The sequence below is a fragment of the Macrotis lagotis genome, chromosome 3 (genome assembly GCF_037893015.1).
Source record: "Macrotis lagotis isolate mMagLag1 chromosome 3, bilby.v1.9.chrom.fasta, whole genome shotgun sequence".
Classification (NCBI taxonomy): domain Eukaryota; kingdom Metazoa; phylum Chordata; class Mammalia; order Peramelemorphia; family Peramelidae; genus Macrotis; species Macrotis lagotis.
Genome location: NC_133660.1, coordinates 79,033,524 through 79,059,686, shown reverse-complemented (window position 1 = coordinate 79,059,686; position 26,163 = coordinate 79,033,524).

The window sequence follows — 26,163 nt, the reverse complement described above, 5'->3', positions numbered from 1 at the left end:
CCCTGGGGCTGCCTCCGGGAGGCTGAAGTTCTTTCACTCTCATGGGCGACCCCTCTGGCGGGCTGCCCCTCCTACCCCGGGGAGCAGAGCCTTTCTGCTCTTTTACAGGTTACCTTGAGTAAGAGAACTGCCTCACCGTGGGTACCTTTGTGGGTTCTGTCTCTTGAAAGTTTAGTTAGAGTCCTTAGATTATGAGTTTTATCAGAGAGCTCCTAAGACTCGATCCCTTCTTGTTGCCACCCAGAACCTTGGGTTTTTAGAAGAACAAGTCATTTATAGATAAACTTAGGAAACTTGGCAATCATAGAAAAATCATAACTGAATTCTCAATCAAATATCTGGAGTTATTAGCATTTGTAAGAGTATAGGTTTCAAAAACCAAAGAAAATGGAGGGAAGTCATAACTCTGATATGAAAGTTAAAGAGTTGTAGTCATTTATCTATTTGAAGAGAAATTGAAAATAGTAGGTTATTAATCCCACTGAAAAAATCATTACCTGCAGGTGATCAAGGGTTCCTTGATTTGAGATTCTGATATTCTATGATATATATATATATATATATATATATACATATATGTATATATGTATACATATACATATATATACACATAATTCTGAGAGTTTCAGTCATCCCTATTTTTAGAGCTCTTTAATGTGTAATATTGCTTCTAGATATTTATATTTATAGAATAAATTAATGGGCACATATTTATTATAGGATGCATGTAAATGTGTTTATATTACTTTACACATGAATTATATAGTTATTAAATTGGAACATATATAGTTTTGGGAGATCAAGGATGTTTGAGAGAGAATAATTTTGAGGTCTTCAAGTCATGCTATGGTTGTAGTGGAAAATACATTGACCCAAGGAAAGAGATTTGGATTTGGATCACTGTTAAGATGGTTAATTTGAGCAATTGGGTTTCACTTTGTATAAAATACTTGGCCTGGAGTCATTATTTTTCTTGAGTTCAAATCTGAACCCTAACATTTACTAGCTAACACTTAGCTGGCACATAGAGCAAGTCACCAAACCATTTTTTGCTAGTTTCCTCATCTGTAAAATGAACTGGAGAAGTAAATAACAAACTTCAATATTCTCTGTCAAGAAAACCCCAAATGGATCATGAAGAATGCCACAAGATTGAAAACATCTGAACAAAAACAAAAACAAGATGTCTAGGAAATATTGTAAATTTCGGAATTCTATCATCATCTAAAAATCAAAATGGGCCAAATAAAAATGAGAAAGACAGCAAAAGAAGAAAAAAAGAGAAAGAAATCAACTCTCTACAGAGTGATTTCAGAGGAAACAAAATAGAAATTATAACAGGTTTTTTATCTTGCTCATCAACTGTAGTCTTGGTACTGGTTCTTGAAGTCTATATGACTATGGAATTGTATATTATCTTTTCTCAGATTTCCCTTAGAAGAGATTAAATTGGACAAGATTGCTTCTCTCTGCATTGAAAATAATGTCTTTTTCTGGCCAAGATGGCAGAGAGAAGACAGGCACAATTCTAAAGTCTGCTGATCTTTCTCCACCTATCATATGAAGCAAACCTCCTACAGAAATCCAACACATAAAACCCAGAAAGAAAAGTCAGGGGAAAGAACATCTACCTTAGGATTTGTCTCCCCTGGCAGCCTTGGGCGAGTTCAGGTGGGTGAGTCTGGGCGCAGGGGGCGGATCAGCACCAGATCAGCCAGATTAGCAGCTGCATTGGAACCTGGGAGTTGAGGGCCGGAGAGTCCTACCTGCTGGATCAGCAGTGGGGCTCGACCACGGGGGCTTGAGTCAACTAGGGAGCAGAGGCACTAGTGTTGGCGCTCACTCTCTAGAGATTGCCTACAGAGCTGGGGGGAAAGTTACAGTGCAGGAGAGCTGTGGGCACTATCCCTCTGGTCTGAGGAACTCTGAGTCCATGCCTCCATTGCCAATAAGGCCTCTTTCCAGAACAAATAATTACAGACTACTTCTGCCTCAGGCACAGGTGTGTGATCAGAAGAACCAGCCAGCTGACAATAGGGAGAGGGATGACCTCACCCCAGGTTAAAGCCCAGGATTGATTTAAGTCAAAAGGATTCAATAGCTTTAACCCCTCCCTTCAAGCTAAGGGAGAAGGCCTAGATCAAGGTCACAGACACTCCAGAGAAAGCAACCAGCACATCCTATTGGTCAGCCAGAAAAACTGCACTCAGTGATTAAAACCTCTAGTAATCACAAACCGCTGTGAACCAGTCCCTCACCAACTCAAGGTCTTAGCAAAATGAAGATGAGTCAGTGGAAAGGTGGATCCATAGAAAAATCCTTGGAAGGGAAAGACCCTATCTCAGAAAGACCTGGAACCTCTGAGGAGAATATGATCTGATCTCCTGCACAAAAAGACTTCCTTGAAGAAATAAGGAAGGAGTTTAAAACCAATTGGAAAATTTGGATAAAGAAACCCAAGAGAAGATTAATACCTTGCAACAAGAAAACAAGTCCTTAGAAAATACAATTGGACAAATATAAAATGAGAATAAATTTCTCAGATCCTCAATTGGGCAAATGCAAAAAGAAAATAATTATCTCAAAACTTCAATTGGTCGAATGGAAAGCTCTTTCAAAAGTAGAATTGACCAACTGTAAAAGGAGTTGCAAAAGGTTTATGAAGAAAACTCCTCCCTAAAAAAAGAATGGAGTCTGCAGAAACTAATTACTTCATGAGACAGCAAGAGCCTGTCAAAGAAAATTTAAAAATTTAAAAATTTAAAAAATTTTAAAAAAATAGAAGAAAATGTAAAATACCTCATCAGCAAAACAAACCAACCTTGAGAATAGATCGAGGAGAGGCAACCTGAGGATTATTGGGCTTCCTGAAAACTTTGAAGATGAAAAAAAAAAACCTGGACTTAATATTACAATATCTAGGGATGGAAAATTGCCCTGATATCATTGAGCCAGAGGGCAAAGTAGTTATTGAAGAATACATCGATCTCCTTCAGAAAAAGATCCTAAAATGAATACATCAAGGAATGTTGTGGCCAAATTCCAGAACTATCAGATAAAAGAGAAAATTCTGCAGGCAGTCAGAAAGAAAGAATTTAAATATCGAGGAGCCATAGGAAGGATTACACAGGACCTGGCTGCAGCAACCATAAGGGATCAAAGGGCCTGGAACAAGATATTTCGAAGAGCAAGGGAGCTTGGAAGTCAACCAAGAATCAACTATGCCGCAAAGCTGAGTTTTCTTTTCTTCAAGGGAAAAAGATGGACATTTATCAAAAATAGAAGAATTCCAAAAATTCCTGATGAAAAGACCAGAGCTAAATAGAAAATTTGGATTTCAAACAGGAGGTTCAAGAGACACATGACAAGGTTAAAAAAAGAAAAAGAAAAAAGTGGGGAGGTAGAAGAAAAAAACTGTTATCCAATAAGTTGAAACTGGCTATATACCAGAATGGGGAAAAAGATTCTCATAAATTTTGAGAATTATAACTCTAACAGAGAGAATATACCTAGCCAGAAGTGATGGACATTCATGACCTATCAACAACACTGCTATCCAAGTGGGGGCTTTAACCCCACCTGGGAGAAAGACTCTAATAACTCTCAAGAATTTTAACTCTATTAGATAAAATGCACTTAGCTAGAAATGACTCAGAATTTTCTATGACTCAGAAAGAATGATTTTTAAAAAATTCTACCTCCTTAAAAAAGGGGACAGAAAGAAGATGGGAGGAGGGAGGGGATTGAATGTGGTAAATCTCATACTAAGAGGTACAAAATACCTATGGTAATAGAGGGGAAGAAGGGAGGAGATGAGAAACACCTGAATCTTCTTCACGTCAGACTTGGCTTAAAGTCAACTTACACATATTTAGTTAACTAAAAAACATCTAACCTTTCAAGTATTAAAAGGGGAAAAGGGAAGGGGGGATGGAGAAAGGGAAGGGAGGGGGAAAAAGAGGAACTAACAAAAGGAAGAGAAGGGAAAAGGGGAAAAAAGAAAGGGGAAATAATGGGGAAGGAGCGATTTAGGAGGGCAAACACACTGAAGGGGGTGATATTTAGGAACAAAATACTGGGGAATATTGATAAAGGGGGGTAAATACAAACAGAGGGAAGACAGCAGGGAGGGCAATAAAGAATTAGTAATCATAACTTTGAATGTGAATGGGATGAACTCTCCCTTAAAACGTAATTGAATAGCAGAGTGGATTAAAAACCAGAACCCTACAATATGCTGCTTACAAGAAACTCATTTGAAGAATATATATATATATATATATATATATATATATATATATATATATAGAGAGAGAGAGAGAGAGAGAGAGAGAGAGAGAGAGTAAAGGTAAAATGTTGGAGCAAAATATGTTTTTCTTCTGCTGAAGTGAAAAACACAGGGGTAGCAATCCTTATCTCAGACAAAGCAGCTGCAAAAATAGATAGTGTTAAAAGAGATAAGGAAGGAAACTTTATACTACTAAAAGGTACCATAGTCAATAAAGTTATTTCAATGCTGAATATATATATATATATATATATATATATATATATATATATATATATATATATATATATATACACCCAATGGGATAGCATCTGAATTGTTAGAGGAGAAGCTGAAAGTACTACAGGAAAACATAGACAGAAAAACTCTACTAGTGGGAATCCTCAACTTCCCTCTCTCAGATCTAGATAAATCAAATCATAAAATAAACAGGAAAGAAGTTAAGGAGGCAAATAGGTTGTTAGAAAAGCTAGATATGGTGGACTTATGTAGGAAATTGAATGGGAATAGAAAGGAATAAACCTTTTTCTCTGCAATACATGGAGCTTATACAAAAATTGGCCATGTACTAGGATATTAAAAAACCTAATGATCAACTGCAGAAAAGCAGAAATAGTGAATACATCTTTCTCAGGTCACAAGCAATAAAAATCCTATACAATATTGGGCCAAGGAGATATAGATCCAGTACCAACTGGAAACTGAATAACCTCTTTTTAAAGAATGAGTGGACCAAAAAAACAAAGTATAGAAAGATTTAATCATGTTATCTTAGATAATGACAATAATGAAACAACATATCAAAATCTATGGTATTCACTCAAAGAGGCTCTCAGGGGATATATTATATCTTTAAATGCTTACATGAATAAACTAGAGAAAGAGGAAATCAATGAACTAAATATGCAACTAAAAAAATTAGGGAAAGAACAAATTAAAAATTCCCAATTAAATACCAAATTAGAAATTCTAAAAATTAAAGGAGAAATTAATAAACTCGAAAGCAAAAAACTATTAAATTAATAAATAAAACCAAAAGTTGATTTTATGAAAAAAAACAATGAAATTAGTAAAGCTCTGGTCAATTCAATTAAAAAAAAGAAGGAAGCAAACCAAGTTGCTAGTAACATAAATGAAAAAGGTGAACTCACCACCAATGAGGAAGAAGTTAAAGTAACAATTTGAAATTATTTTGCCCAACTCTATGCCAATAAATTTGATAATCTAAATGATATAGACTATTTTTGCAAAAAACATAAGTTGCTCAGGTTAAATGAAGAGGAGATTAAATACCTAGACAACACTATCTCAGAAAAAGAAATTCAACAAGCCATCATTGATCTCTGTAAGAAAAAATCTCCAAGGCCTGATGGGTTCACAAGTGAATTCTACCAAACATTTAAGGAACAATTGGTTCGAATTCTATATAAACTCTTTGGAAAAATAGGACTAGTTTACCTGTCAGATTTATGGAAATCAGAGCAGTTTATTACTAAGGAAGAGATGGAGAACATCACCAAAAACAAACTCGATGATTTTGATTACATTAAATTAATAAGCTTTTGCACAGATAAAACCACTGTAACTAAGATCAAAAGAAATGTAGTAAATTGGGAAAAAATCCTTACAGCTAATTATTCTGACAAAGGACTCATTTCTAAAATATACAGAGAACTGTGTCATGTTTTTTTTTTTTTTTTAAAAATCCATTCCTCAATTGACAAATGGCCAAAGGATATGCAAAGGCATTTGACAGATGAGGAGATCAAAGCAATCCATAGACATTTGAAAAATTGCTCTAAATCCTTAATTATTAGAGAAATACAAATCAAAGCCTCTCTGAGGTACCACCTGACACATGTCAGACTGGCCAATATTACCAGAAAAGATAATAATCATTGTTGGAATGGTTGTGGGAAATCTGGGACACTATTACATTGTTGTTGGAGCTGTGAACTCATCCAACCTTTCTGCAGAGAAATTTGGAACTACGCCCAAAGGTCAACAAAAATGAGCATACTCTTTGATCCAGCAATACCACTACTGGGTATATACCCTGAAGAGATGATGAAAAAGTGTAAAATATTCATAGTAGCTCTGCTTGTGGTGGCGAAGAATTGGAAATCAATTAAATGTCCTTCAACTGGGGAATGGCTTAGCAAACTGTGGCATGTGTATGTCATGGAACACTTTTGTCCTATTAGAAACCAGGAGGGATGGGAATTCAGGGAAGGCTGGAAAGATTTGCATGAACTGATGCTGAGTGAGATGAGAAGAACCAGAAGAACACTGTACACCCTATCAGCAACTTGGGGGTGATGTTCAAACTTGATGGACTTGCTTGTTCCATCAGTGCAACAACCAGGGACAATATTGGACTGTCTGCAATGGAGAATACCATCTGTATCCAGATAAAGAGCTATGGAGTTTGAACAAGTTTCAAGGACTATTCCCTTTAATTTAGGGGAAAAAACCATTATCTTATTGTCTGATCTTGTTATCTCTTACACTTTTTTGTTTCTTCCTTAAGGATGTGATTTCTCTCTCATCACACTCTATTTGGATCAAGGTACAACATGGAAAGAAAATAAAGAATGACAGATTGCTTTTTGTGTGTGGTGGGGGGTGGGAAGCAAGATTGGGAGAAAAACTGTAAAATTCAAATAAGATATTAAAAAAATAAAATAAATAATAAAAAATATCTTATAAAAAGCAAGTCTAACAGTGTGGATGGACCTCGTCCAGTGTTATCTGAAAAAAAATTCAAGGGTTAAAATTTGGGGAAATAATTAAACAACATGTCTTACTTGGACCCTGTTATTTTCAATCATATCAAAATATCTAGAAATGTGCCCCAAATGGTGAGGACATAATCGTAAATAGTAAAAAGAGAATGGAGGGGATGAGATCATGAAATTAGTTATAGGAAAGTCGTCAAAGAAAACTAACCTTTTTTAAGATTAAAATGTTAAAGATAAATAATTCAGAACAGGATAATATGAAACATATAAAAATGAAAGTAAAAAATAGCACTGGAAGGAAGGAAACAATTATTTTATTTCATTCATTCATCCATCTATTTATTTATTTATTTGTTTGTTTGTTTGTTTGTTTGTTTATTTATTTATTTAGTAGTTAGTTAGTCAGTTAGTTAGTTTTTGCAAGGCAATGAAGTTAAGTGGCTTGCCCAAGGCCACACAGCTAAGTAATTATTAAGTGTCTGAGGCCAGATTTGAACTCAGGCACTCCTGACTCCAGGGCTGGTGTTCTATTCACTGCACTACCTAGCCTCCCCGAAACAATTATTTTCTAAGAAATTATTACATAAGTTCTGGAAATACAATTACTAAAAATTAAAAAACTCAGTAAAAAATACACATTTCCTATCCCTAAGAAATTTACATTCTAATGGGGAAAAAAACAACCATAAGTAAGTTGAAATATGAAGGTCACAATTACTCTTGTAAGATATACAGAAATACAGTAAAATAAACATGAGACTATGCAACACAATTAAGGTGAACATTAAAAGATTCAGAATAGCAAATATGTTTGAAAATTAGGATACAATAGAAACTTTTAAAGAATAATGCAATAAGGTAAACAAATAAATAGAATATTTAGTAAAATGATACAATTCACTAAAAATCAGTACTTTCTATAAAAAAATTAAAATAAGCAATTAGGAACTAAAAATGTCAAGGTGGAGAAAACATTTATTAAATGCCATCCAAAGACAACAAAATTGGATGAACACACGGATTCTTAAAAGTCAATGTAACTCAAAAATAACAAACTGTTTAGGAACAGACAATGCAATACATCACAAGTCTTCCAGAAATAAATGAAAAAAAATATCCAAAAACTAGACTTCAGAATGTCATGCAAGAAAAAAATTGTATTTAAGTATGAGAAGCAGAGACCAAAGGGCAAATCAATAGAATCCATAAAAGGATGACAAACTCTCCAAATTTAATTCACAAAAAATGTGGTAAAGCTTTAACACTTAATCATTAAGTAGCATAGAACATGTAGCCAGGAGTAAATCCTTCCAGCACTATGGAAAACCATGTTAAATTACACAAGACTGCTATTAGAAATCAAAGAAATAATTTGATTATGCTTTTCTGCCAAGCAAAGGCATTTGCTCTGCACATTAAAGCAATAAATGCTAAAAAAAACCCGAATTTACTCATCAGTCCCCAAAATAGACATTCAGCAGGAGAAAAAATTTTGAGTTTTTCTTTCAAAGGCAATAATAAACAAATAAACAAATAGACCATTTAGCCTGCAAAATATTCAAACAAAAGGAATAAGAAAATAAATTACAGAAAACAAGAACACATGAAAGCATACATGCTTCTAGAACTAGAATTATTTTTCATATCACTTGAGACTCGTACCCGCAGGTACAAAAAATATAGTACACACACACACAGACACACACACACAGACACACACACACACACACACACACACACACACAAACATAAAATATGCAAACTGAGGGAAGTAAAGGAAAAGGAGGAAGAATTATATGAATAATTTTTAGATTTGAGTCTAACATTTCTTCTTTTCTGAAATAACATTTGGGTAAAAGGAACATCTTAATGAAGGGTATTTTGAATTGACAGATGAGGATGGGATGTATGAAAACACTATTTTTTTTCCTGTGCTGGGCACCAGAGTAGAAAAAGCTTCAATCTTTTCTCCTAGGAAATATAGGGGGAAGGGAAATAGTTTGGGGGGTGGGATAGTTAGCATATAGGAGGCAGAATGAGGAATGATTCTTCCCAATAAAGAAGAGCATTCTGGAGACTTCAAGTCAGAAATATTAATAGTAGTAATTTGTAGTTCATAAGAGCACAAATACAGTGATTAATAGACAAAATATGGTTAAAACTTACAAACCTAAATGGAAGCATTTAGTTTTTAAATGTCATACTAAATAATAATAAAAAATAATTCTTATTTAAAGGTCACTCTAAATAATGAGTGAATCAAGGAATGAATCATAGAAATCATAATTTTTTTTCAAAAAATGGGATTCATGAGCCAACATATCACAATTTATGAAATATAGATCTTGCAGCCCTCAAAAGAAGATATGTGTTTCTGAAGCTATATATTAATAACAGAAGACTAGACACTTAATGAATTGATCATACAGTTAAAACTATAAAATCAGCACATTAGCAATAACAAAAGAGAATAATGAAAGTCAAGGGTTAAGTAGAAAAAAATGGAAAATAAAAGCTATTCAAATGAACAACAAAGTTACTTTTGCAAAAAACAAGAAAATCATTAAATCATTATCTACTTTAATCATAAAAGACAAGAAATCAAATTATCAAAATAAACTGAAAATAAATATGTAGGAAATTCAGAATAATAGAACAAATAGGATTATAAGAATCATTTTTGTGTGTAGTTATATACTAGCAGGTATGAAAAAGGAAAATAATTATATGCAAAAATATTAAATAACAAAATTTTTAAAAATTCAATTAATAGAGACTCCAAGTAACCAATGTCAGAAGAAAGATTAAACAAATGAAAAGACCTCAATCCCTCTCCCTCCAAAAAACCCATTGGTAGATTACTGAATGAAAAAAAGGCGAAAAAAAGCATTTTTAAGCATTTATTTTGTACCAAACATATGTAATCAGTGATAGGACTGCAAATATAAAGATGAGACAATGCCTGTGCTCAGTTACTTTACATTCTACTATGTGTAGGAGTGGAGGATTAGGAATGGAAAGATTTTAAAATTATAGGATTATGAGTTTGAGCCATAAGGCATGGCCTGACTTGACCTTTCTTCTGACAATTGTTGCATTACATTATTGATTTTGATTTATCTGTTGATACTGATTTTTCTACTGATCTTAAAAGAGATGAATAGTAGGTTGGGAAGGGGATCAAGATGAGGCAGATGACACCAATTTTATTTTTTTTAGGTTTTTTGCAAGGCAAATGGGGTTAAGTGGCTTGCCCAAGGCCACACAGCTAGGTCATTATTAAGTGTCTGAGACCAGATTTGAACCCAGGTAGTCCTGACTCCAGAGCTGGTGCTTTATCCACTGTGCTACCTAGCTGCCCCATATGATACCAATTTAGATGAAAAAATAACTAAAGGTAGATGTTAGGATGGGGATGAAATTTCAAGGGTGTTCTGTATTTAGAGGTCAGTGGTAAGTATATTCATATAACAGTTTATTCTTGGACTCACCTGACCTTTCATAATTCCAGATAACATGATACAGAGCAAGTGTTTACAAAATGGAGGTGAAGTTGGTTTTATTACCTATTTTAACATATATTAATATATATATATATATATATATATATATATATATATATATATATATATCATCCACTTTGGTTATTTTTTGTTTTCTTTTTTACTTTTTTTGAAATTTAGTATTTTATTTTCTCCAATTACATATAAAATAATTTTCATATTTTATATTTAGAATTGAGTGCCCTGTGTGGACTTGGGCAAGCCACTTAACCCCACTGCCTTGTAAAATCCTAAAAAAAATTGAGTTCCAAATTCTTCCCCCATGCTCTCATTGAGAAGGCAGGCAATTTTTAGGCTATACATATGTGGTCATACAAGACCTATCTATAATAGTCATGTAAAAGAATACACATCAAAGTAAAAATGCAATAAAATTAAGAAAATAACGGGCGGCTAGGTGGTGTAGTGGATAAAGCACTGGCCTTGGAGTCAATAGTACCTGGGTTCAAATCCAGTCTCAGACACTTAATTACCTAGCTGTGTGACCTTGGGCAAGCCACTTAACCCCATTTGCCTTGCAAAAAAAAGTAAAAAAATAAAAATATATATTTAGGAAAGTAGGAATGAAAGGAGATCTGTATTTAGACTTCATTAGTTCTTTCTCTAGGGTTAGAAAGTATTTTTCATCATGATCATTCAGATTTATTGATCATTGTACTGCTGAGAATAAGCCATTCATTGCTGATTATCTTACAATACTACTGTTACTGTGTCCAATGTTCTACTGGTACTATTTATTTCACTTTGTATCAATTCATAAAAGTCTTTCCAGTTTTTTATGAGAGAAAACAATTCCAGGTTTTCATTTCATACATCACAGTAGTATTCCAACATAATCATATAACAAAAATTATTCAAACATTCCCATTTGACAATTCCCTCAATTTCCAATTCTTACTTACTAGAATTGCGTTCCTATAAATAATTGAACTTAGTTACAATTTTCCGTAATCCTGATTGATTACTTCATAACTCTACCAACAATGCTGTAGTGACTCACTATTCCCATAACCCCTCCAACATTTAACAATGTCCTATTAATCAATCTAATGTGTTAAAGTATTGCCTCAATATTATTTTAATTTACATTTCTCCAACCAATAGTGATTTGAAGTATTTTTCACATGACTAGCTTTGATTACTTCATCTGAAAACTGACTGTTCATATTTTTAAATCATTTGTCAATTAAGAAATGGTTCTTATTTTTATAAATTTGACTTTGTTATCTATATATTTGTGAGTTGAGGTTTTTATCAGAGAAACTAACTTCAAAATTTTTTTCAGTTACTATTGCTATTTCCTTCATAATTTTACCCCCCCCATTTATTATATTCTTTCTCTCTGCCTTCACTCTGTCCCTCCTCAAAAGTGTTTTCCTACTGACTACTGACTCCTCTAATTCACCCTCCCTTCTATGAGTACTCCCCTTTAAGTTATCTACTTCCACTTACTTTCCAGTCAGGTAAGAAAAATTTCTATGCTCAATTGACTGTGTGTGGCTCTTTGAGCCAATTCTTATGAGAGTAAAGTTCAAGTCAAGTCTGGGCATCTAGGTGTTACAGGGGATAGAACACTGATCTTGGAGTAAGGAGGAAAGACATTTGAAGGCAAAGAAAAGGGATGAAGAGACCAATAGAAGGAATGACAAAGGTAAAAGTGAAAGTAAACTGAAAATAAAAATTTAAAAGAAAAGTTAAAAAGAAAAGGGAGCAAAACATTGGTGATGAGGAAAAAGAGGAGATGAAAGAGAAGAGTATGAACAAGAAAAAGGATGAAGAGACCAATAGAAGGGATGACAAAGGTAAAAGTGAAAGTAAATTGAAAATAAAAATTTAAAAGAAAAGTTAAAAAGAAAAGGGAGCAAAGCATTGGTGATGAGGAAAAAGAGGAAAGGAAAGAGAAGAGTATGAACAAGAAAAGAAAATATGAGGGATATAAAAAATTAGTAATCTTAATAGTAAATGTGAATGGAATGAACTGTCCCATAAAACAGAAGCAGATAGCAGAATGGTTTGAAAAACAGAATCCTACAATATATTGATTACAAGAAACACATTTGAAGCAAAAAGAAACACAAAGGGTAATGATAAAAAGATGAAGCAAAATATATTATGATTCAGCAGAAGGAAAAAAAATCAGGGGTAGTGATCCTGATATAAGAAAAAGGAAAATCCAAAATGTCTCACTAAAAGGGATAAGGAAGGAAAATAAGTCACTATAGGGAATGGAAGTTGTATCATTATTATATATATATATATATATATATATATATATATATATATATATATATATATATATATGCAACTAGGAGGATAGCATCAAAATATTTAGAGGAGAAGCTGAAGGAATTACAAGGAAACAAAGATAGCAAACCTATTATAATGCCAGAACTTAACCTCCCTCATTCAGAACTAGAGAAATCTAGCTAAAAAATAAACAAGAAAGAAGTTAAGAAGGTTAAGAAAATCTTAGAAAAGTTAGATATGACAGACCTCTTCAAAAAAACTGAATAGGAATAGAAAAGAATATATGTTTTTCTCTGCAGTTCATGGTACTTAGACAACCATTGACCATTTACCAGGGCATAAATATCTTCCAATCAATTTCAGAAAGCCAGAAATAATAATTGTATTCTTTTTAGATTGTGATGCAATAAAAATTGTATGTAATAAAGGACACGGAAAAATGAAGCAAAAACTAGAAATTTTAAGGAATCAGTAGATCAAACAACAAATCATAGAAATAATCAGTAATTTCATTCAAGAACATGACAAAAATGAGACACCATACCAACATTTATGGAATGCAGTCAAAGGAGTTTCTGTGTAAATTTTATAATCTCTAAATGCCTATATGAGTAAAAGAGAGAAAAGAAGATCAAGGAATTGTGTATGAAGCTAATAAATCTAAAAAAAGTACAACTTAAAGATTCCCAATTAAATACCAGAGTATAAAATTTGAAAATCAAAGGAAATATTAATAAAATTGAGAGCAATATAAAGTCATTGATCTAATAAATAAAATTGAAAGCGGGTTTTGTGAAACATCCAATTAAATACATAAATCTTTGTTTAATTTGATTAAAAAAGAAAGAAAGAAGAAAATCAAATTGCCAGTATCAACAATGAAGAGGGTGAACTCATCAAGAAAGACAAAATTAAAGAGATGATTCAGAATTATTTTGCCCAGCTGTATGCCAATAAAGTTGATAACCTGAGTGAAATGGATAATTACTTACAAAATTAAAAACTGCCCAGACTTCAGAGGATATAAAATACTAAAATATCTCAGAATAGGTAACTGAAGAACCCATCAATAAAAGCCCTAAGAAAAGTCTCCAGGTCCAGATCGATTTACAGTGAATTCTACCAATATTTAATGATCAATTAATTCCAGTTCTGCATAGAATATTTTTTTTAGGATTTTGCAAGGCAAATGGGGTTAAGTGGCTTGCCCAAGGCCACACAGCTAGGTAATTATTAAATGTCTTAGACTGGATTTGAACTCAGGTGCTTCTGACTCCAGGGCTGGTGCTCTATCCACTGAGCAATCTAGCTGCCCCTAGTTCTACATAGACTATTAAAAAAAAACAGAAGGAATTCTGTCCAGTTCATTTTATGATTCCATTATGGTGCTGATACTTACACCAGGAAGAGTCAAAACAAAGACAATTATAGACCAATATCTCTAATGTACATTGATGAAAAAAGTCTTATTATTTTAGCAAAGAGATTATAGCAAATTATTTCTAGGACAATACACACTAATCAGCTAGGATTTTTACAAGGTAGGCAGGGATGATTCAATATTACTCAACATAATTGAACATATTAATAATAAAACCAATAGAAATCGTATGATTATTTCAATAGATGCAGAAAAAACCATCAACAAAATACAGCATCCATTCTTATTAAAAACATTAGAGAGTTTAGGAATAAATGAAATTTTCATTAACATAATAAATGGTATCTATCCAAGACCATCAACATATTATATGCAATGGGGATAACCTAGGAGTATTTACAGTAATATCAGTGGTGAAACAAGGATGCCTATTATCACCATTAGAAATGTTAGTTTTGGCAGTAATAGCAGAAAAAGAAAGCAAAGGAATTAGAATAGACAATGGGGAAACAAAACGTTCACTCTTTGCAGATAATATGTTGGTATTCTTAGAGAATTCATGAAAATCTCCTTAAAAAACACACTTGAAACAATTAAGAAATTCAGCAAAGTAGTAGGATATAAAATAAACCCACAAAAATCATCAGCTGAATAAGTTTTGATATATTAATGTTATGCAGTATTATTGTTCTATAAGAAATCATGAATTTTCATATTCTAGAGAACCATGGAAAAAAATTACAGGAACTGAAGCAGAGTAAAGGGAGAGAGCACATAGTAAATATTAACACCAACATTGTGAGTTAATTAACTTTTATGAATGCAGCTCTGAGTAGTTCAGAGAACTAGAACAGCCCTGGGAGTTCTGTTATGGATGCTATTACAGAGGAAGAAAAATCAAACAGAACAAAACAAAACAAAACAAAGACAGAATCTGAATGAATATTAGGATGACTTTTTAAGACTTTCTCTTTTGTTTTTCCTTCTTATCTCATGGTTTTTCTTTTTATTTAGTCCTAATTCTTCATACATAAAATAATTTTTCATATGATTATTTCAATAGATGCTAAAAAACTTTGTTTTATTGTTTATTGATGTCTCATAATATCATTGACTTCCACTTGCTCAATTCTATTTTTTAGGTATTTTATTCATTGAGCTATTGTTAACTCCACCCTTATCTAAATCTACCTTTTAAAGAGTTCTTTTCTTCAGTGAATTTTTGGACATCTTTTTCCATCTACACAATTCTTCTTAAGTTCTCTTTATTGGATTTTTTGTCCCTCTTTTACCATTTTATCAGTCCTGTTTTTAAGGTGTTATTTTTTTCACTGTTTTTTGTGCCTCCTTTAGCAAGTTATTGACTTTTTCATGATTTTCTTTCATTACTAACTTTTCTCTTCCAAATTTTCCCCTCTCTTGCTTAATTTTTGAAAATTCTTTTTTGAACTTTTCCATGACTGAGACCAAGTCATATTAACTTTGTTGTCTTCTTTGACTCTGTTTTGATCTTCCCTGTCACCTTAGTTTTGACTCTGATGTCTTTCTACTTTTTTCTCATTTTACAGCCTATTTCTTGACATTTAACTCTTTGCTAAAGTGGCACTTTTCTTCCAGAATCAAGGGGACACTGTACCAAACTTCAACATTTTTGTTCAGCTATTTCAGACATAATTCTGGAGACCTGTAAATTTTTAGTTTTTTCCAAGTGGAATGATCTAGGAGAAGTGTATTTGTGACTCTCCTGGCCTGTGATCTTGTCTGTAAATGACTACAAGCAATCTTTTCCACACTGGAACTGAGACCAGTTCTCTGGCATTGTAAGTTCTAGTGTGCTCTGGGACTGAAATTCACAACTGTGACCCAGACCCAAATATAGGTTATGTGATAGTCCTACTGCCAGTGACAGCAAATCTTTTTTGTGACTTCTACTGTGACAGAATTTGTTTTTAGCCATTATTAAAAAAATTTTAGAGATGTTTGTGAAAGAGTTCATGTCAGTCTCTCTTACATCTTGGTTCTTCCATTTTTGATTTATTGATGATTATATAAAATATTATCTATATCGATATATCCAAATTGATGTTTATATGTTAAATAATGGTGATATATTTTTGGACATAACACTGACTACAAATCTGATATAAACCAGATGGATATAATAAATAATGTATTATTGTAAAAATGTATCAATGTATTCTTTTTGGAAATAGTTTAGGGAGGAATAGATATGTCACTGATGTTTGAGAAAATTTAGCATTTTGGAGGATTAACACGATAATGATAACAATTTTAGCTAGTAGAATTTAAGAATTCTCAAAAGGGAGAGGAGAATAAAAATTTTTTAAAAAATCACGAAAAGTCAAGTACAAAGTTCTGCCAAATGACTAGATGTAGGCTACAATGAAAATGAAGAAGAAAAAATGTCACTCATCCAAATTCACAACTTTTATTTCTTTACTCTATATTTCTTGATTTGTACTCAAGGATCCCCATAATGTATTTCCTACTAACCATTGCAGATTTTTCTTCCTACCACAGTAATTCCTCTTCTCTTGTGTTCCATATGTGGGTATGGGTGTGTGATCTGTCCCTGTCTATGTCTCTGATTATCTCCTCTTTCTTACACACACACACACACACACACACACACACACACACACACACACAAACACACAAATAGACAAACTTATACTTTTTTATATTCCAGACAGGCAAATTCTTTATTTGCCCTCCACTAGAAAGTTGTTCATATTGATCTCTCTCTCTCTTAATGAGTAAATTTCATCTTCCATCCATCTGTGTTAAAATTCTACCTATCCAACATTCCCAATCCATCAGTAATGTTTTCCTCCATTGTTCTTGAACCATAACCCTCCTGGGAATTTAATGTAATATTATGAATTTTAATTATTTCTAAGTCTCCTGCTAGATTATAAGGTTCTTCGAAGTAAAACATTTCTTATTTCTATGTTTCTATTCCTTCAGACCAACCTTATTTGTAATCACAATATGTGTTTACATAAGAAGATATTTTGCTGGCTGTTGAAAACATAAATTTTTACAAATAGAGAAATGTTTATTAAAAACAAACAACCAATAACTTAGAGATTATAGTGAGTGGAAAGAGTTTCAGAAAGGAAGTAGCAACAGTGAGAATTATATGAACATTGTGTATATTGATTTCACTATATTATAAGTTAACTTTCCGTCACATTTTGCCATGGTAAAAAAGTTTAATTCAGCTGAAAATCATTGCATTGTTTGACTTAGTTGTATCTAAAGGAAAAGCATTCTGTCAAAAAGCATATGGATATTCTTATTAGTCAAGTTAATTCTTTCATAAGATGCCTGACCCATGATAAACATTTAATAATTTCTACTGACTATCTACATATACATCCATGACTATTGACTTTGAGCTCATGAAAAATAATACTATGTTTGAATGGAAATACATGTTTTGAGAGTCTTGATGCAGGATAAATTTTCTTTGTGTGGTATGTGTGTGTGTATGTGACTGTGTTTGTGTGTGTGCATGTGTGTGTATGTATTTTTTGTTTAATTATATTACTATGGATCATGGAAATTCAAGTCACTATATATGTATTAAATATATATATATATGTATTACATATATATATATGATTAAAATTATATTAAAAATAGCTTTTATGTCTGAGAACATAGCTAGAATGTTGAGCCTCCATCCTTATTAGCCAGAGTGCCTTTAAGCTAGATCTTACTTCTGCCATGGTAATTAAGTAGGAAAAAAAATTTCTCCCTCTTTACTCTGGTCACTAGAATAAAAGAGAAGATCATTCTTGAAGAAATATCTTCCCCATGCCGCTATCTACTTTTCCACTCAGCATCTGAGTAGAGAGATTCTGGGGTAAAATTAATTTGCTCTAGTATCAGAGAACATGTCACATGTCTCCGACTTAATTACCATAACTCTATCAACTGCTGCCTTGACCTCTAAGATGAAGCATTATTCATCTGTCCTTCTACTCTGCCTTACCTTTACCTACCCCACTTTCTACATTTTGAGTAAGGATTAATAATTAAATCAACATTAGCATTATTTCTAGAGAGGGTATGAAAATATCCTGTCCTACGCTCATAGTCAATTCCTATGATTCTTAGGTGTCATTTAAGAAGAATATAATTGAAAAGTTATCTATTCAGTTTCTTATTGATTTATATTCAATTGTCACAACTGATATTTTTCTACAAATACTCTGACATAGTATCTCACATGCAATCAGTGATGGTGGTTATCTCCAATGGCACATGAAACCTACCACTTTTTCAGGCTACCATTTTCCTCTCATTCATTTTCAAATTTGTCATCAAGCACTCATGCATATTTCCATTCAAGTCTGTTAGAGTTTAACAAAAGCTCCTAAAATATGTGAGAAGGAAGGGAATAAGCATATAAAAGTACCTACTATGTGCTACGCACTCTGCTGGGTACTTTACAACTACTTTATCCTCATAATAATCCTGTGTCAAAGGTACTAATATTTCCAGAATTATAGGTGAGGAAACTGAGCCAGAGAGAGGTTTAGTGATTTGGTCAGAGTCACATAGCTAATGAAGTTTTGAGTCTAGATTGAAATTAAGGTGTTCCATTTTTCTGACCCATTGTGCCTCTCAGCTGCAGAGGAAAATATCATTTAAAATGAAAATTCTATCCAGTACTGCTATGGCATAGTAAAAACACCAAATATACCCACTTATACTAAAATGAATGATTTCTGGTGCCAAGTGCCAATATTTCTCTATAGTATAGTATCAGAGAAGTATTAAAATCTTCACAAAAGAAAATCATTATTCTTCTCTCAGACTGGATTCCAGGGACTAGTTAAAATTTATTTGAGAATTTTTGGTAAACTCAGATTTTAATTGTTTTCTCCACATTTTCTAAGAGTAGAATAATAAATTTAAATCTCATAGAAAATATTAAGATGATAATTCAATGCCTAACAGTGTATAACTTTGTTTAGACAGCAAGCCTATCATGTTCATACAAAGATAATTTATAACCTTCTTTGTAGTGCATCTATGAAGTGCCTCGAGTCAAACTGCTATTTTCAAACTTAGTAAGAAAATTAAGAAAAAAATGTTTTCAACGTCAATGAAAGGGTTTCAATTTCACAAATGGAAGTTCAATTTCACAAAAGAAATGAGGCCATCTGTTTTGCAGTAAGAAAAATCAGAAATATTGAATCTGTAGAAATAATGTCCAAAGATCACAGGTACAGAATTTTACAGCTATCTTTATTTAGCTAAATGGTTTGCTTAAATTTCTTTTTAAAATGCTAACCACAAGTGAAATAAATGAAATTTTACAAGGTGATAATTATGTGTTAGGAAAAATATGTAATCCACTTTCTATAAAAAAAAGAAAGAGCTCAATTAGAGGTAAACTATGTTCAAATATGACTCCTTCCTGATCTATACAAGAAAGTTTTGCTGGTTGAGGTGGCTTCAAGGCTCTTTTGATTTCTTTTTTATGTTAATTGATTTATTTAATGAACTTCTGAATCAAATTACTGAAATCAAGACTGATGTATTTCCTTTGAAAAATTCCTTGTTATTAATTTTCTTTGTTTAGATAGCTTAGTTGAACAAGTTGAAATTACTTTAATTATAAATCTTTACTCAATATTCTAGTTCTGCACTAATTTTTATATTTCATATGACTACACAGAAAATTGATTCAGTAATAGCTTCTATATCACTAATGAATTGTTTTCTAAAAAATAGTCAGTTTCTATTTAGTGTAGTTATTTAGTCTTGTCATGTCCATATTTTCCCATTTCATTAAAAATACAGTCATGATGCATATGTTTGAGTCTTTGTGGTAATATATTTTGTCTTTATCCTTTATTATTTCTGAACTAATTTCCAACATTTTTCCTCCTCTTTTCACCTATGTCCACCTTAATAGATAAACCATGAAGTTACAAATTCTGTACTGATTTTATTTGGAGACACATTAAATTTTCCATGAAATTTCTCAAATTTCTACTTTCTGACATATATTTGAGTATTTATTTCTGTGGTGACATTTAAAAAGAAGTGATTATTATAAGCTCTGCAATACCAGATGAACAAATATCTCATTAAATAAATTGAATAACACAGTATTAGATATATCTATAATGTAGTCTTCCAAGAATCATAGTTAAGGATCATAAAACTATAAACAAAGAAATCTATAGTGGACATGGGGAGGTATTTCTAATATTGAGTTAGCTCACTCAATTTCTTGTCTAGATAGCTTTATGTCATTATTTGGAAACCAAATGTTCCTCATGTTATTTATCAGACATGACTACACCATATTTTGTTAAACTATGATTTTCTTGGAACAAATTTTATTTTGTTTCTGACTGATTGAAGGAGCATATCACCAGCATATATGAGCATTTGTATCACTTCATGAAAAAGATAATTTTCCTTTTCTAAGGACTCTTCATGAGACTTTTATTTGTTTATATTTAAATAACAGAGGTGACCTCTGCCTATATTTTATAATGTATTTAATGCCAATAGTTTTTTACCAAGTTATCACCATATTTTCATCTCTCAGCATCTCAATTGAAAAGACAACATATCTTTGGAAGATATACTATTTAAATAGGCTACTCATGACTACCTTTTATTCCACTAAGAAAATACGTTGACCCTCCCAAAAAAGTATTTTTCATATTAAGTACAGAGAAATACAAATATGAATCAGATGTGAAACATGTCTTCCATGTGCTATAATCTAATTAAAACACCATCTATAAAAGGTATTATAAGCAATATTGCATTGAAAGAAAATTATGTATCTATAAAACATTATACAATCCTTTATGAGGTATGAAAGTGATATTTATTACTAACCAAGGGGAAAGAAACAAAATATCTTTGAAAAATGAGTTTGATTGCATAAAATGTTTAGTTATCTAAAACTGAGGTAACTTTGGCATAACAATGACTAGAGGTACTATATGTTCCTTAAACTTTTGAAGGTAGAAGTGATAGTCACTCCTGTTAATGTGTGTTTATGAAAAACATGTATATTTTCTTTTGAGCTCTTATCCCCATGACAGTTATTGACATACTGTGCATGTTCATTACAAGCCATGGTTGAATTTATTTCATTTGTTTCAAACAGATTAAAACAATACAATGTGCGTCAGCTAATTAAAGATAGGGGTGTGGAGAAAATTTGAAGAAGTACAGATCAGATTAAAAAAACTATAGCTTATGACTGCTGTGAAGTCAGATAACTCTAGAAGATAAGATATTCTTTGCTACTATTTCCTAACGATTCCTGGATACTTGTTTGTTGTTCAACAATATGAAAATCCTCTGACAGCTATCACTATTGAACATGGTACCTTGTCTATAAAGAAGTGTTGTTTTTCTAATGTTACTGCAGATAACATGCTTCACTGAGCAAATGTGGAACTATTTCCTTTGTTACAGTAATCATATTACAGAAATGTAATTGGAGCAGATTGAATACATTATAAGTAGCAGCAACATCTTAGAAATGTAGGAGAATTTACAACTGTTATATGTTGGATATGAATGAAATTATGGTTAAGGCGGGGGAAGAAACGAATGCTAACCTTAGAGTCAAGACAATTGGACTGAATTCAGGGCATAAGAATCAATATTCAGTGTGAAATTTATAAGTCCAAAACCCAAATATATATATATATATATATATACATATATATATATGTGGTTTTAATTTATTATGTTATTTTTTTTGTATAAAGAAAGCAAGATAGAAAATGTTAATGCATTCTAAAGTTAAAAGTGTGCCATGAATACTTTTTTGGCAGAATCATTTGTTGAACATTTATCAGCAAAGCATTGTATAAAACGATCTTACAACATTCTCCATGGTTTTGAGAATTGATGCTAATGAGACCATAGCAATTTGTTTTGTCTTTTTACTTCCAATATTCTACTATATAATAAAATGTTAGTTACCTGCAATGGTTCAGCATGAGAGGGTATTTGGCTGTATAACTCACAATTTATAGGTAATGGAATGGACCTTATCTAGGAATTCTGCAAAAGTTTACCAGTTTTTTGACCATAAGCATGTTACCTCAGCTCTCTAGACTTTATCTGTAAAATGGTCAAGTTGAACTGGGTGACAACTGGAAGTCCTTCCAGCTTTCCCATTATTAAATCATATATTATCTGTTTAAGGCTATTCCATATGGATCAACAAATTTTCAAAGGATTAGAATAAGGTAAAATAAACATACAATAAAATGTAGCAAAAATCTTTTTTTGGTTATTCATAAGGAATTCTAGTATTTTAAAATATTTTGTTATACTTTTGGTTTTTTATACCAGTGTCATTTCTTGATATATATATGCCTAATCCAATTTTCATTTAACAGAAGTAATGCCAAAGCTTTGCTAAATTATCCCCATATTGGCAGCTTTGGAACTATGGAAGCTTGGACAGGGTACAACTAGTTATTTAAGATCTCAGTTTCTTTTTCTCACCATTTATAGTCTAATAACAATATTGACATCCAAATTTTAAGATTCCTTGAAATTCCTCAGATTCCAAATGCTTTTTTGGTATGTGTTTTTTTATATTATTTCTATTTTTATGTATTGCTTTTTCTGGGTCTCTTCACTCTGTGTCAATTTTGTGAGAATTATTTAAAAGACTTGGAATTTTCATTATGAACCTTAGATATATAATTGTATTGAAGAAAAAATTCTAAAGTAAAGTTTTGATAGTAAAGTTTTGATTGACAGAATTCCAGGTGAGCCTTTTTAATTTTTTTTACTGAAAAAAACCTTTCTTTACAGTAATGAAGGGCAACAAAATAGACATATAGCAGTTGTGCAGTTGTTTCTATTTATAGTTGTTTCAATTAAGTCATCAGAATTCCCTTTTTCATTATAGAATCCAGGAAATTCAATGGGAAGTCTGATTATATTATTGTACAAAGAAAGAGTATTCCATTTCAACTTTGTTTTTATTCTACAAAAGCAATATAAACTCATATTACTTGGTTAAAATCTTTACCATTGTTAAAAACAAGCATCATTTTAAGTGTAGTTCCAAATCAAAATACTTCCCAACAAAAAGGATCTAGGGATTAAAAATGGAATGATTCAGTCAGTTTGGGTAATTGAAATTAAATATATTTATGATGGCATTATACCCTACAGATTGTTTACTCAGCAGAATACTGAAGTTGCTTCTACTTTCTGAGAAAAAGAGCTACTCTCTATTACTTACTGTTAAGATGAACAATCTCAGTTACAGTAAATACCAGAAATAATAACTCAGAAAAGAACTTCATCAGATTTGAGGCAATGGAGGGACTATTTGATCCTGCATTGTCTTAATTGATAGTCTACACTGATTACATTTGCCCCATTCCAACTAATTAGTTTGATTTATGAAAGGGATAAAATAAAGTATTAAATGCTAATGACATGTTCAGTGCTTTGCTAGGTACTGGAGATACAAGTACTTAAAGCATAGATAATTCCTGCACACAAAGAGTTTAACATGCCAATGACAGTGAGAAAATGCAAAAAGGAGGGGGCACTTTGGTTCTAAAAGTTACTAGGATGGAATCTTAGGGTATTAACTTGACACACTCCTTTCTACCAATTTTGTTTCCAAAAACTGTAATAGAGCAAAGACGTCACTGCAAGACTGTTGACAAGACTCAGTAGAAGGTTAGGAAGTAGAAATTGAGGTTGGAGACAGAGTATCAGATGAAACTTTCACCAATCAGAAAAACAGTTCCCAATGGAGAAATTGGAAATGAAAGGCTTAAATTGTCTAAGTCAAAGTATCAAGGCAATTGGTAAGTTTGGTGTTAAAATGGCTTCAGAATACAGAATGATATCATCTTCTAAATATATTATAATTGTGAGAGCAGAGATGAGCTACGGTATCTCTGTCTCTAGCTTCTTTTAAGTCTATCACTACTAGTTCTTTGGTATCTAAGAGGATCACACCAACCAACCAAGGGATTGGTGATATGAATTGCACCATTATGATTATTATAGTGAGGGGTATGCTGTGCAAAGCATTGTCTCTCCTGCCTTTACAAGGACTATTTTATCCCATGGCCTGATTGATAGGAAACAAAAATATTGATTTTAGTTTGACTACTACAAAACTATATTGGTCTTGATTGGTTTCTCTTCCTTTTTTATCAGTAAGGCACCAATTTGCACTATTAGCATCAAATAAATATTAGCATGTGACATCTGACAATAGACTATGACAATCCTAACCTGTCTCTCCATGTACTAACCATCAGTACTACCTTTCATTTTAAACCTTCCATTTTTGAGATACTTATTAGTATGATATGTTTGGCAGTAGCTTTAAGACCAACGAGGGAGTTGCTCTGCTAAACACCAAGCCCCAACTCAGAAGTTGGCTGCCTACAAATGATTTTACATCAGGTACCCTATGAACATGCATTGCACTCTGGGTGAAAGCTTGCCCTTGCCACAAATAACTGTGCACCAACTGGGCCTCACTGAGACTTCTTAGTGCAGCAGTATTGTCACACTTATGGTTTTTTCTGACTTACAGAAGTTCAGTCACAATCCCGCAGATGGTAGTTTCACCCACTGATTCCTCAACCAAGCACATACACCAAATGTCTGAATCTGCAGGTCCTCTTGTACTGAGCATGATGATTATTATAACAACAACCCTCATCAATAGACAAATTTGAAGGTCCATGTCGAGACCATCTTTCAAGTTATCATTTATGAGGAATCTTCTGTACCCAGTGGGACATTATTACAGACCTAAAAACAGAAATAGGTTACTGCAGCCATGATTAAGATAACAAAATTAGATGATGAAAATAAATAAATCAATAAAATAAATCAACTTGGTAACATTTAGAAATCTTAAGTAGAATATATAAAAATGATGATAACAATGGCAACAAGAGTAACAGCAACAACAATAAAGCTTAACATATGATTAGGTAATGATTTACTCAAATTTGGGAGTTCACTCAATTAATACATAGGAAAATTCATCCATGCCTGATAATTCTGTGCATGTTGAATTTTTTATTGGACATGTTGTGCCTAAAAGTTTTCCACAATAGGTTTCCTTAATTTACCAGATATATTCTTCACTTACTCTTGACATCAGCAGAATGCCAATGGAACATTTATTGTCTATATACCATTTCAAATATTTGCCATGTGGCCAATTCAACTCATTTTGTCATCCATTTACTTGAAAATTCCTCTCATTCTAATTGTTCTGCCTTCATCCTTTCATCAGTCTTGCCTTGCTAAACTCCAACCTTGAATTATTTGCATCATCTGCTACCTTCACTACTATTCACATTCTACTAAATTGAACTGGAGAAAGAAACAAAATGTTTCAGATAACAACCACATGAAAGAATTCTCCAAATCACTGAAAATCAGAGAAATAGAAGTTTAAAAAATCAGATATTTCATCATATATCTTAACAATTGGAAAATAGTATATTGTAAATTTTGTCTATAATCAATAATGGAGGTGTTGTACAATCATAGGCATACTAAAACTTTGGAAGTGAAGCTTAGTAATGGCATGGCTATTTTGGAAACCAATTGTGCAAATAAAGCACCTAAAATGTGCATATATTTTTAACCAGAGACTCCCTTATGCCAAGAAAACCATTGATAAAAATAAAGTCTCCAAATAAGCAAAACTATTCATAGAAACACTTTTTTGTATGAGGGAAGAATTAGAATCTAAAGTAGAAGTTTTTTTTTTTTTAAACTTAATAAGGATCCTGAGTTGCAGTCATCACTTAAACACCTCTTTAAGATCATGCTTTCTACAAAAAAGAAATGGACAATAACACTGAAATATAGCAACCATGTCATCAACTTCTATAAATGTTGTAATGT